Consider the following 10,063-nt stretch of genomic DNA (forward strand, 5'->3'; position numbering starts at 1 on the left):
GGCCTCAAAACACAGGCCCCAAAGGTCAATTACAGGTAGTCTATTACATCTATTTAAACTAACAGACTATAACTTTAAGGGGGCAACACATGTCACAGTATTCATTTATAAACAACCACAACTAGTTCACAAAAGATAAAAAAGGAAAAAAATGCTTAACAGTTAGATGTGAGATTTTACAAATGTACTGAAGAACAAAGACTCAGGCGTATGACTTAAAGGTGCAATATGGAACTTTCCATATGAAAAATAAACTTTTTATTTGTGTGCATTTGACCTTTTAGTGATCCCTTGGTCAGCATGGCACATTTATTTTCCATCGCGACGGCCTCTGTGATGCTCCAGGTCGTTGTTTTTAAGAGTTTCTGGTAGGTTTTCACTGCAGTCAGACCCTCTCACCAGAAAACCTGTAAAACAATTGATCCTGGAGAGACACCATTATGAAAAGTAAAGGCGCAATGCTACAAAAAGGTCAATCACGGACAAATATATACAGTTTTTTATTTTTTTTTGGCATAAAATGTTCCATAATCCATGATATAAGTCTAGGCATGTGACTATTCTCTCTTTCGCTGCTGTGATTTCTGAATCTTAAACCCGCCGTCTGAGTTCCAACAGGTGCAGACTCAGATCAAGTTCCTCCTCTCTCTTCGCACTTATTCCCCCCCCTACTCTTTCTCTCAAATTAATGCCAGCGAGAGCCGCTTTAGCAGCATTTCAGCAGTGGGATGAGGACGGGGGGGGGGGAGGCTGGGATATTGAAGGGAGGGGCGGGCGAGGCGGGGAGGGCGGCTGCGCTAATAACCAGCCAAGGTACACTAATCTCCGATGGCAACATTTGGTTTACCTTAAGCTGGAGGGACAGCTGTATTAAAAGCAGGAATTATCCTAATCAGTTGGAAGTGCATCCGAGCGTCCGCCCTCCTCCCGCTTCACCTCTTTGCATATAAAACTTCACATTAGGCTTAAGAGAACACCGGCTTAGCGTGCAGCGGCGCCCTACATCTGTCTCTACCCCCTCGGCGGCGGCCAATCAGGAGGCAGGACGGAGGGATGATGGAAGGGGGGGGGGGGGGTTTAGATGAGGAGGAAGATGGGAGAGAGAAGTACAGTGAAAAGTACACTCAGTGAAAACAGAGCTGTCAAGGAGAGAGTGAGGCTGTTTGCAGGAAAGGGATCAAACTGCTGCAAAACCTACTCACTGTTTCCCAACCACACTCCTCTGAAGACTGGATAATCGAGGTTTAGTTGCTCACTTTGTTAAAATTTTGGCAGAATCACCAAGTTAGAAGGTACGCAGAGTGTAAATCAGGGGTGTCCAAACTTTTTTCATGTGGGGCCGCATACTGAAGCGTACACGGGGTGAAGGGCCATAGATCTTTGATTAGCAGAGGTCTGAATTGTGCCCCAGAACTTTGTTTATGCTTAAAACCTTCATACCAAGATGTTGAAACTACTTGTCATTTATTTTTTGAATGTCACTATTCAAATGTTTTCTGGAATGATGTCCGGAGTTGGATTAATTTAAAGCTTAGTATTCCCCCCTTAGACATGTCACACGTTTTGCTCTATGTGGACAATTTGGACCCTTCATTATCTGATGTCATTAATATTATTGTGCTTTTAGCTAAATATCATATTCATTGCTGCAAATGGAGGGGTAATAAGCCATCTTTTCCCTGCTTTATCAATGAATTTAAAATGTTTTACAGCTCACCTAAAAACACTAAAAGACTGGAAAACTGCACGGACAATCAGCCACCAACTTTCAAAACTGCTTTTATTTTAAAAGATTTTGCTCCATTATTGTAAATATTTTACTTTTCTGAATGCTTTGTGTTTTGAGAGCCTTGTTCGCCCCTCAGTCTCAGCGAGAGTTTGTATTCTTTCTGTTAATAATAATTTAAAAAAAAACCTTCATGCTAGTTCTGTCTCACAATATAATGTCAGTTGTTAGGTTAGAATTGTGTTGAATTACTACATGTCAAATGAAAAGGATCATCTCTGTTTATGTACCGATGCAGCAAGAAGCCCGAGGGCCACCAAAAATTGGATTGAGGGCCGCATTTGGCCCCAGGGCCGAACTTTGGACACCCCTGGTATAAATGAATACCTCATGGGGACCACTGCCCTATTCATAGTTTTCAAGTCCGTTTGCCAGGTCTGACTGACTGCTCCAAACGGGAAGGCCTGTATGGTCCAGGAATCGAACCCGTGACCTTTTTGATGCGACGCAAATCACAAACTACTCTGGTAGTACACCGGTTGGTCTGACATTGAGTTGTTACGTTTTCTCCCTTAACATCTTAGTTTAAATGTCAGAGTGAAAGAAAAGGACCAAAGCCCCCTTTGCGAAGCTTGTTTTAGGACGTTTTGTCAGCTGGCCTTAAAGTGATAGTCTGTAAGTTGAAATATTTCACAAACTTAACAGATTGTGTATAATTGAAATTTAAGGTAACGTAGGTAATATGAAATAATAATATTTTTTTGCTGATTTAAACAACTAACTAGAATCTGCGGGATACCACTTTGACCAATGAGACAAGCTTTTCCTGTGAACTGGCCTGTCAGGTCCAATCACGAGGGGGGGGGAGGAGCTTGACTGTTCACTTTTGAAAATTCTGTTCCTGTGCTCCTCATTTTGCAAACTAGAAAAGGCTTTTCGTCAAAGAGGGGAGGAGTTTGATTGTTTACTTTCAAATGTTACTCCATCTCTCCCTACAAACTTACAGAGTATCACTTTAAAGAAACAGGCCACCGTTTTCCATGCTGAGATATGTTCTTACCTGAGCTTAGACGAGTTGATACGTTACCTGTCTGGTCTTTGTGCGTGCGCTCAGTCACACACAACGACCAAAGATGTTGTTAGCATTTGGCCTCAGTAAGAACGGCGGCCTGTTCCTTTAAGTTGCGTATCTATCCTGTCCCGTAAAGCACCTTGCGTACGCCCCGTGCTCTACGACACAAACCCAACACAAACCCGCCTCTCCCGTGCGCCCGCTCCGCTGTCTCCCCGCCCTCGGTAAAACCTGCGGTGGCGGCTCCGACCGACCCCCGCTTTCTTTTTTTGGGGTTTCTCGCATTCTGCCGCGGCCGCTGCTGTGTCCGGGGCCCTCGCTCCTGGCACACAGAGCCCGCTTGATTACCGCCCCGGCCCCTTGTGCTTGGCTGCACCTTCACAATCAGCCGCGGCCCCAACAATGAGGCCTGATGAATCAAACATCATGGCATTAGTTTCACCTTGCTGCCCCGTTCCCAGGCGCGCCGTACCCTTTTGTCAGCCGCACTTTGATGGGAAGGACTACTGACACTGGCTGCACCTATTGATAGACAATTCTGCGAAAGCCCCCAACAAACTCTCTGCCTCCCTCCCTCCCTCCCCCTCTCGACGGTCGCCCCTGCCCTGCCCCGTCCCCCCCGCTGGCTCAAAAATAGACCCCAAACCTGATTGAACCACATCGGAACCCCTGCTGTCTGGATTTGGAGGGTCCTTGGAAAGTTTGGAGCTTACGTGTTTGCAGTTCGACAAAACTTGGCAAAGAAGAGGATTTCAATGTCCTTTTGACGCCCGCACTTCAATGAGGAACGCTCGAAATAATAATAGAAACTTAAAGAAAGTCTCGGTTCTATCGATTAGACGTGGCAGTTTAAAGGAGACACAGCAGGTCGACTCTTTGGACCCTCTCGACCATGCCATAACCCCAAAAACACATCTGGTGGAGTTGTTTCACTTCCCTCACGCAGTTTTCTGTAACTGTGTTCACTCTGGTAGTTACTTCTTCTACCGCTTGACGAACTCCGATCTGCATTTCCGGGATTTTATTGACTCATACACGAAACTATCCCAACACATTTGTAAAGCCCGTGAACGCCAGACTTCGCCATCGATTTGCTAGTATGTCGTTGGCATGTTGGTTGGAGCTCCAGGCCCATTCTAGTTTAGTTCTTTAGAATCTTCTTTTACGAGACGATGTGCAGAGACGTTAAGCTCATAGAGACGGAGATGAACTTCACCAGATTCGAGCTAAAGAGCGAGTTTGCTTCCGTATCGTCCCTGGAAACAAAATACAACGATACACAACACAGTGCTCTAAACTTCCCCCAGCATTAAAGTCATCAGCCTCTCACAACCCAATCACTGCATTTCACTTTACCTCAGTCCTTTAGTTATTAAAACACATTCAATTCCGTTACTGCACCCAAAATGCCAAGATAATGTATGCATTTACAGAAACAGGAGAAGCAGACACTTTTGAATTCAATTGGGAGATTATCCCATTTTTTAATCTCTTCAGAGGAGCAGGTGCGGTGTTGTGTATGAGTCGGTGCACCAATCAAACACTGGATACTTTTTGTATGTTTTCAAAGTAGGAAGACGACCCAATCTCAACACGGTAATAGACCTTGTCCCTAGTGCAGGCTTTGTGCCTCATGTTGACACTTTTGGGTTGCCAGGTGGTGAATCTTATAATAGGCAAACTTGGAGGTTCATTTCCCCTCCTGGAACCACTACCTTAACGTGGTGGAGGAGTTTGAGCGTCCGAATGATCTTAGGAGCTCTGTTGTCGGGCGCTTCGTGCCCCTGGTAGGGTCTCCAATGACAAACAGGTCCTAGGTGACAGGTCAGACAAAGAGCAGTTCAGAAGCCCCTTATGAGAGACCAACAGGCCTGGTTTGAACCATGAGGCCGTCCTTCTGTGGACCCACCACCTGCAGGAGGAGCCAGAGGGTGCAAGGCAACGGAAAAGTGGAAGAAAATGGATGGATGGATGGATGGATGGATGGGCGGATGGATGGATGGATGGATGGAGGTTCAGTCCCAGCAATTGTGTCCATGGACAAGATATTTGTCCAACTTCTACTTCTTCCACCATACCTCTTGACAAAACATCCATAAAAAGTCATATTCCAACTATAAGGCGGTTGTATTTCATTGTATTCATGGCGTTGTGGCTTTTCATCAAACAAAAGCGAGGGACGCAGCCGCGGAGGTGTTTGCGAGCGCGATGGGAAAACGCAAATGCAGGTGTTTTAATGACAGACAGGAACACGCAGTCGACAGCGAGCGCTCCCCCGACGTGCCAGCCACAATGTTTTATTCATCTTTTTTTTTTCTTTTTCATATTAGATTAGAATTTAATTGACATCTGCAGATAACCGGCGGATTACGCTCCAAAATGAGACGTCGCTTTCACCAAATTAACACCTTTTGGGAAGTGTCCCGGACATGAAATGACACCGGTGACTCACGGCACATGCGCATATGCCGCTAAGATGAAGTTCTACCTCCCGAGCATATTTTCAAAGACACTTCTACGGTATAGCGGGACGGAGTTTGTCATGAAAAACGCTGGTTCTGAGCTCTGTTGCTTTGTGCTTTCGTTTCTTCATCACTTGTAGCGCGTTTCAGTCGGTTAGTTGTTATTAGCTCATTTAGAATTTAGTTTACAGTGCAGAGGCTTTATTTCCCACAACCCCTGAGCGCCTCACCATTTTCCCAGCGCAAGTAAGGAGGAAAATGACATTGTATTGCGCTTTACAAGCCTGTATTGACAGATGTTTTTAGTGATAGGGGAAACCGGAGGATCCAGACTCAGGGGAGAACATGCAAACTTCACACAGATAGGCCTGGTCCAGGTGGGAATGGAACCCAGGACTGTTATTAAATCTCTACTTATCATACTGGGTCAAGCTGTAAAGTCAAACTATCTCTCAGGCGCCCACTCTCAGCCACTGAATGTTTTCTTGCGTATCAGTATGATGCTCTGAGAGGGTATTTATCCCTCTTCTGTGGAAGCATGGACAGACTTGAATGGTAGGACCGGCGCAATGTCTCGAGTTCATGTTCCGGGTCCCGCACCGATGGTAAATAAACATCTCCTCTATTAGACATCCAGACTGCTGCCTGTTCTTCATCTATCCTCTCGAACGCCATTGTTTATTCTCTAACAAGGACCTTCTAACTGTGAAGGCCCTAACCGTTCTGCCATAACGCTAAACTCTGACTGTGCCTCGTGGAAGACCCAGGACACGCTGGTGGGACTATGTCTCCGAGCTGGCCTGGTGTCGCCTCGGGGTCAGAACAGCTGGAGGAGGTGTGCGCGTGGATCGGGAATCTCTGGGCATCTCTGCTCCGTGACCCGGCCCCGGATAAAGCGAAAATGGATGGATGGAATAGTTAACTTCGGAGGTGAAGCATCTGGCCATGCAATGCGGGAATGCAACCATTTTGGGGTCGGGAAAATGGAGCAGCTGAGGCCAATAAAAACGTTTTGAATGTGAAAAGACGACCACATAAGACTGAAGATAAAAGAATATAAACTTAAGTACATATATTTTTAAAAAAGAACTGCACACATAAAAGGATAAGCGCAGTTTCACAAAAGTACTCCAGGTTAATGATGGCAAGTCTGAGATTTGTTTCATGTGCATCGGCTCCCGTGAAGAAAACAGAGAACACTTTTCCTTTTATTTCTCACACCAGTTTTGTCAAAAGTTAAGCCAGGTTCCAGTTTCCAGCTGTTTGTTTTGTTTGTTTGTTTGTTTACTTTATTGTCCCCGTAGGGAAATTTGTTCTCTGCATTTAACCCATCCTTCGATGCCGCTGGGGCAACCCGTAAGGAGCAGTGGTCGACGGCAGTGCCGCGCCTGGGGACCCATCTCCATGATGTGGAGCCAGGCTGATGGTCAGAATCACCTGGCTGGAGGATTCACCTATTGCACATGTTTTTAGTGGTAGGGGAAACCGGAGTACCCGGAGGAAACCTACGCAGACACGGGGAGAACATGCAAACTCCACACAGAAAGGCCCCGTCCTTGGTGGGAGTCGAACCCGGGACCTTCTAGCTGTGAAGCGGAGGCGCAAACCGCTGCGCTACCGTGCCATTCTAATTACTTTTACGCTATATGTTTTCCTAGACCGCTCTCATGACTGGCTGGACAATAACACTTTGGAGGCCCTTTCTCTTGTCTCATTACCTAGCCAGAAACTGCACACACAAACTGAGAACCTAAACTGTTTGTGGTCTGGACATTTTCACAAACAATGCCAAAGAAACATCGTTTTAAACTGACTGCATTAGCCTCTACCAAACCTTCCCCGGTCTGAGCGTCCGCTTCCTGCCAGGTGCGAGTCTCGGTCGGCGTGATTGATGCATGAAATCCCAGCGTGACTCTTCCCCCGGCCGCCTATAGCTCGCGCCGCATTATCCCGCCGCCTTTGTTCCCGGTGCGGCGCCGGCGAGTCCCCTCACATCTCGGAGCCAGGTGAACGCGCTGCTGTGTCAGTTAGTTGTGTGGGAAGCGCGCCGGGGGGAGCGAGGCGGCGTGTGATGTGCGCTGTGTAGGTGGCTCGCCCCTGAGGTGAGCTGTAACAGGCGGTTTGTGGTGTTTGCTGGCGACGGCGTCGGAGAAGAAAGGACGCTGTAAACACCGCTCCTGCAGCGGTCACTAATCACCCCAGGTTTGATGTGCTCGGATAGGCGCCGGCGGAGAGTCAGATGCAGTTCAGAGTGCGGACTTTAGGATGATTTGCCGCACCAGGGGAGTGTCTAAGGGGAGGCCGGGGCGAGCACAGACTCAGGGGAATAAGCTACGCCGATCAGACGGACTTTATTGTGAATTGTGCAACATGTAGCAGAGAGCAACCGTCAAGGCAAACCTTAAAGTGATCGTGTGGAAGCATAAATGTTTTACAAATGTTATAAAATGTGCAAAATCGACCACAGTGCCTTGTATAATTTGATGGAAAGTAAATAACATTCTACATTTATTATTTTTTTCCCCTCCTTCCCCGATCGCAGCAACGAATCAGAGTCTAGTGTCCTCCAGCGTCGACCAATGAGATGAGCTTTTCCTGTGAACCAGCCTGTCAGGTCCAATCAGGAGGGAGAGGGGGAGGAGCTTGATCGTTTACTTTTTGGTTCGTGCTCTCCTCATTTTGCAAATGAAGAAGGGCTTTTGTGGTTAAAGAGGGGCAGAATTTAACTGTTTAATTTACAATTTCATTCTACATCCTCAATAGTTACATAATTTGAGAAATAAACTATAGAATAATGTGGAGAACTTCTTTGTCGTGAACATAAAGCTTTTGTCACTTGCAGTTTTACTCAAGAAGGCCGATCCTTCAAGGGAGTGTTACTCAAGTAGAAGAAAACCATGAGTGTAAAAAACGACTCTTAAGAAGTAGAAGGAGAAGCTGGGACGATATACTCTTGTCACAAGCCGATACGTAGCACGATGCTCAGGGGCCGATCCGATACAGTAAGTCATTCTGATCAGTAATATGTTCTCCTTAAAATGCCACAGTCGTATGTCCAATATTATTAAAGGAACAGGCCACTGTTTTCCCACACTGAGATATGTTCTTACCTGAGCTTCAAGACAAGTTGATGCGTACCTGTCTGGTCTTTGTGCGTGCGCTCAGTCATGCAAAACGACCAAAGATGTTGTTAGCATTTGGCCTCTCCCAATGTACGCATCAACTCGTCTAAGCTCAGGTAAGAACATATCTCAGTATGGCAAAACGGCGGCCTTTCCCTTTAAGATTGAAAAGTGCATTAACACATAATGCAGGGGTTCTCAACCTGGGGGTCGCGAGACAAATTTGGGGGGTCGCCAGATCATTTAGATAAAATATACTGTACATATTTTCATTAGCATATCATGTAATGTTTAATTGTAGCATGTATTCGCTATTGTACCAGAGTGCCATTAATTGTTCGTAGTTTAAGTTTTTTTTAAGAATTATGTAGGCTAATGTTCCTATTTCTCACGGTATGACCCGGGTAGGGGGTCACGAACCCCTATACCAGTTATAATGGGGGTCGCGGCTCCAAAAGGTTGAGAACCACTGACATAATGTAACGGAGTGCTGTTACTGTCACTGGAAAACAAAGGAGTGCAGTATAAAAATGCCCCCAAACACAAGTATTCAAAGTACTGCGATCCGATATTTTGTCCCAGCCCTAATGAGAAATGTTATTCCATCAATGGATTTCGTCTTCAGTGCAAAAGTCGTATAATATGGATAAATGGCTATAAACCTATGTAAGATTATCAGTGTGGGATTAATCTTTGTGTTTAATTCTCTATTCCGACCAGTTCTTCTATTTCATTTTACTGTTGTCCACTGAAATGGCTGAAATGAAAATGACGACCTTTGTGTTTGATCAAAAGTAAAATCCGCGATATCGCCCAACCTGCAATGCACAACCTTCTCTATGTCTCCATGCTTGGTTAAGTTTCACCGTAACACTCACCGCCGCCACTTCCTCCACCCTCCGCCTCCCAGTTTCTCGTGGAAACAAAAGACGGGCGGATGTAGCTGGCGTGGCGAGGCTCGGGGTCGCGCACAAAAGGCTTCATTACGACAGCACCGGCGTGGAAAACAATGGGATAACCGTGTTGTTTTTGTCATTTGGAGTCATTCCACGGCGCCGAAATCCCTCTTTGTCGGGGGGGGGGGGGGACCGCGGCCTCCCTCGCCGGCGGCAACATGTGTCGAGCCCCCGTGTGATCTAAATCGGCCCACCTGCCCACTGCTAATCCTGCCAGCACATTACTAAACTGTGCAATTAATTAAGGGCTCAATGTCCGGATTAGTAACCTACATTCAGGGCGATACGCATATCAATACGGCCCGTCCAGTAGTCCCGGGCCGCCGGCGTCGGACCCGGACAACGCCGTACAGCCCCAATACTAACCCTAACCCAACAACACGAAAACAACAAACATGGCGCCGCTTCCAGTGCTCCGGTTTACAGTGGAGTTACAGAGATTAAGATTACGGGTGGTATGTTTACAGCATAATGAAACAGGCCTGCCATAATGATCATCAAATCTGGATTAGGCGATGGACGGCGGAGCGGAGGGAGCGGGGCTGAGCTGTAGCAATCCGGCGCCGCGCTCACCTACACAGCCGGATTATGAGCAGATTTGCTTTATGCCGGGACAAATATGGGTTCGGTAATACGCGCGGTAATACCTGCTCGGAAAACATCAACACACGCCCGGTGGTTTCGTGTTGTGATAAATACTGATGTACTTTTGATGGAGAACAGCT

Source organism: Gobius niger, assembly GCF_951799975.1.
Source record: "Gobius niger genome assembly, chromosome: 23".
Classification (NCBI taxonomy): Eukaryota; Metazoa; Chordata; class Actinopteri; order Gobiiformes; family Gobiidae; genus Gobius; species Gobius niger.